Below are 4788 nucleotides of genomic sequence, written 5' to 3'. Positions count from 1 at the left end.
AATACATAGGGTTGAGGTGCACTACTGCTGACCGCTGCCCTATACTGCAACAGTCCTTCATCGGTATAGGGACTGACGTACAGTCTGCTAAGCACTCTTACACAACCTACTTGTTCCACAAAGGTCCTTATAAGGACTGGTAAGGTATAGGGTACTACAGTACATAGGGTTGAGTGAAGTACAGTCTGCCATTCTATAAGGACTGGTATAGGTCCACAATACATAGGGTTGAGGTGCACTACTGCTGACCGCTGCCCTATACTGCAGCAGTCCTTCATCGGTATAGGGACTGAGAGTTTTGTCACAGGGTCATTTAAAAAATGACAGGCAGAGGAAGAGGCAGGCCCTTCCGCAGGGGTGGTAAGGGTAGGGCAGGAGCAACAGGCTGGAGCCAAAGTGGGAAGTTGCAGAAGGTGCGTTCAATTACTTTAAAGGACGCAACAGACTTGGTTGAGTGGCTCGCTCAGCCTTACTCTTCTGCACCCTCCTCATCCTCTCGATCTGCACCCTCTTCTTCACTCTCTGCTATGTGCACCCCCAAAGACACTACCACCAACAACACCACCACCACCACATACCTTCCGCTTGAGTCACAGGAATTATTTTCCGATCCATATCAAGAGGACATTTCTGATGCGCAGCCACTCTTGGTATTGGATCAGGAAGAGGAGGTAGCAACAACCGCTACTCAGCAGTCTGACGACAGTACCCAGATCAGCCCAAGGAGGAGGTTGGTCCTCGGTGTTGCTGCCTACTCCGAGATCTCTACTTATAGTGGTGGGGAAGGTGACGTTGATGATGACGTGTCTAGTGATGTCACGTGGGTGCCCACAAGAGAGGAAGAGGAGGGGAGTTCAGAGGGAGATATGGACCAGCAGATAGGGAGGAGAAGCAGGCATAACTTACATTGCACAGGAGGGACAAAGCAGACTGCAAATGTATCAGGAGCGAGTCATCGGCTATGCACGGTCACATCTGGCGCTCCCAGGACAACGGCACATGGCTCCGCAGTGTGGGCTTTTTTTAACGTGTCCGCTGCTGACAATAGCGTTGCCATCTGCAATCTTTGCAGTCAACGCATTAGTCGCGGTAAGCCCAACACTCACCTAGGGATGACCACCTTAAGAAGGCACATGAGCAGCCATCACCGAGCCAAGTGGGAGCATCGGAACACACAAAGCCACACTGCAGGCTCTCACCGTCCAGCCTCGTCTTCTACTTCTCCTTCTCCTCTCTCCTCACAATTGTCCTTCACTCCACCTTCCATCACGCCAAGCTCACGTTTTTCTGCAAAAAGGCAGGCTTCCGTGGGCCTAATGTTCAAGCGTAAAAAATGATGACGCCGGATAACCCTCTTGCCCAACAGCTGGCTTGTCAGAACTCATAGCCCGCCAACTACTGCCATATAAACTGGTGGACTCGGAGGCCTTTCGCAAATTTGTGGCCATTGGTACACCACAATGGAAGGTCCCAGGAAGGAAGTATTTCTCAGAGAAGGGCATCCCAGAGCTATATGGCCATGTTCAGCGGCAAGTGAATGTATCTCTGGCACACAGTGTCGGTGCCAAGATACATCTGACCACAGACACGTGGTCTAGCAAACACGGGCAGGGAAGGTATATCACGTTTACTGCCCACTGGGTGAACCTTCTGACGGCCGTCAAGCATGTAACCCGTGGCACCCGTGTAGATTTGGTTTTACCGCCACGGATTGCATGCAGGCCTGACTCTTCTCCTCCTCCTCCTACTCCATCCTCCTCCCTCTCCTCCTCGGCTGACTCCTTCTTTTCCGCTGCTAGCGTCTCTTCCGCTGCGCCGCCCAAGCTCCCCAGAACCTATTCGACATGCCAGGTGAGACGTTGCCATGCCGTGCTGCGTCTGTTGTGCCTGGAAGCCAAGAGCCACACTGGCTCAGCACTCCTTTCAGCTTTGCGTTCACAGGCAGATCAGTGGCTAACACCGCTCAATTTGACAGTTGGTAAAGTGGTGTGTGACAACGGTGACAATCTGCTTAGCGCATTGAAACAGGACAAAATCACCCACGTGCCATGCATGGCACACGTCTGAAACTTGGTCGTGCAGCGATTCCTTGTCAAATAACCTGGGGTCCAGGACAACTTGTGGCAGGCAAGGAAAATCTCGGCCCATTTCAGAAGATCTTACACGGCCATGGCTCGCCTTGCTGACATTCAGTGGCGACACAATCTGCCGGTCAGACGTCTTATTTGCGATTGCCCGACGCGATAGAACTCAACCTTCTATATGCTTGATAGGCTGCTCCAGCAGAAACGTGCAGTTAACGTCTATCTGTATGAACTCTGCGGCAGAACCGGTTCTGGGGAGCTGGGTTTTTTTTCACCGCGCCAGTGGCTGCTCATGCGCGACGCATGCAGACTTCTGCGCCCATTTGAGGAGATCACCAAACTGGTCAGTTGCAGCCATGGCGCCATCAGTGACATGGTACCTTATGCCTTCTTTATGGAGCGTGCATTGCGTCGTGTCATTGATCAAACTGTGGAGGAGCAGGAGCGGGAAGATGAGGAAGTCGCAATGCTGGATGAATTCCCAGGGGGGCGCTACTCTATCCGAGACAAGTCAACAACAGGAGTGTGAAGAGGAGTCAGAGGAGGATGGTGCCGGGGCAGATGAGGAGGAGCAAGAAGAGCATGCTTTAAACCTTTCTGGGATCCCTGTTGTGCGTGGATGGGGAGAGGAGAATGAAGAGGACGACATTATCTTGGATGATGAGGAGCCAGGCCACCACACAGCTTCCACTTTAGTGCACATGGGGGCCTTCATGCTCCAGTGTTTTAATAGGGACCCCTGTATAAAAAGCATAAGGGTCAAGGACCAGTACTGGGTGGCAACGTACTTAGACCACCGGTACAAACACAAAATGGCGGAAATGTTACCGCCGTCACAGAGGGCTGGCAGAATGGAGCACTTCCAGGCCTTGCTTCGAGAAATGCTGCATTCTGCTTTTCCGTGCGCTGGCAGAGGAGCAATTCCCACTCCCAGAGAAGGAGTTGCGGGTACCAATCCAACAGCGCCTGCAAGAAGAGGCCGGTTTGAAGATGTGCTGGTGACTTCGGATATGAGGTCATTCTTTCAGCCGACCCATCGACAGGTGTCATTCGGATCCAGCATCAGGGAACGCCTAGACCGCCAGGTGTCCGACTACATCGGGTTAACAGCCGATGTGTACGCTCTGAGGAGTGATGAACTCCTGGACCACTGGGTGGGCAGGCTTGACCTCTGGCCAGAGCTTGCCCAATTTGCAATCAAACTGTTGGCTTGCCCCTCATCCAGTGTCCTGTCCGAAAGGACGTTCAGCGCAGCAGGGGGGATCGTGACCGATAAGTGTACTCGCCTAGCTCACAACAGTGTTAACTACCTCACATTTCTAAAAATGAATGAGGCATGGATCTCGGAGGAATTTAACACATGTGACCAGTAGACCATGTATATGTCTATAAACAATTTTTTTAATCGAGCACAGAGACCTTCTTTCTTCATTTGGCTCACTTCCTTGTCCAAAAAAAGCACACCGTACTATATGCCCGTACCCTCCTCTTTGAAAAGGTTGAGCGGTGTCATATTTCTACTGGGGCTGCTTATTATGAGGGGCTCCCACCATCCCTGTGCTGTGCTGACATCCTCCTGGGGCTGTACCTCTGCTGTGCATATTAGGAGGGGCTCCCACCATCCCTGTGCTGTGCTGACTTCCTCCTGGGGCTGTACCTCTGCTGTGCATATTTTGAGGTGCTCCCACCATCCCTGTGCTATGCTCATTATAAGGGGCTCCCACCATCCCTGTGCTATGCTCATTATGAGGGGCTCCCACCATCCCTGTGCTGACTTCCTCCTGGGGCTGCTTACGGTGCAGGTGTCAGTGCTGCACATCACGGTGCTGATGTCAGTACTCTCTATCACGGTGCTGCTGTCAGTGCTTTATATCACGGTGCTGGTGTTAGTGCTTTATGTCACGCTGCTGATGTCAGTGCTCTCTATCACGGTGCTGTTGTCAGATGACTATCACGGTGCAGGTGCCATTGCTGTATGTTACGCTGCTGATGTCAGTGCTCTCTGTCACGGTGCTGCTGTCAGTGCTGTATATCACGGTGCTGGTGTGAGTGCTTTATGTCACGCTGCTGTCAGTGCTCTCTATCACGGTGCTGTTGTCAGATGACTCTATCACGGTGCAGATGTCATTGCTGTATGTCACGCTGCTGGTGATCATCTCCTTCACCCTCTTTGCCTACCCTGACCTTCCCTCTCCTCCATTGCCTTCATGCGCTCCACAGTCCTAAATTGTCACAACAATTTCCCATATAAAAAAAGAATGCTTGTAGTTGTTGATCCCAGATTCACCTCATACATGTGTTATGTCATTGGCCATGTGGTGGGACTATGTTTGCACAGCTATTATTTTGTGGCTGCAAATTTGACCTGTAGGTTTGCAAAGTTTGCCTCCCATTGAAGTCAATGGGGCCCGCCGCGAACGTTCGGCCGCGTTCGCGAAACGTCCCGTCGGAAGTTCGTCCATCACTATTCTTTTTTTATATGTGAAATTCTGAAAATTCAGGAATCTTGAGATAATGGAGGCGAGGGAAGGTCAAGGTAGGCAAAGAAGAGGGTGCAGGAGATGATCACCAGCACCGTGATATAGAGCACTGACACCTGCACCGTGATCATGCTCATTATGAGGGGCTCCCACCAGATCAGATCACTCTATCCCGTACAGAATTCGGACGCACGGCAATTCGTATTTCGGATCCTCCCTGAAAT

Source organism: Lithobates pipiens, unplaced genomic scaffold, assembly GCF_037356315.1.
Source record: "Lithobates pipiens isolate NorthernLeopardFrog02 unplaced genomic scaffold, aLitPip1_a1.2 Scaffold_8, whole genome shotgun sequence".
Classification (NCBI taxonomy): domain Eukaryota; kingdom Metazoa; phylum Chordata; class Amphibia; order Anura; family Ranidae; genus Lithobates; species Lithobates pipiens.
This window is presented reverse-complemented; position numbering follows the sequence as displayed.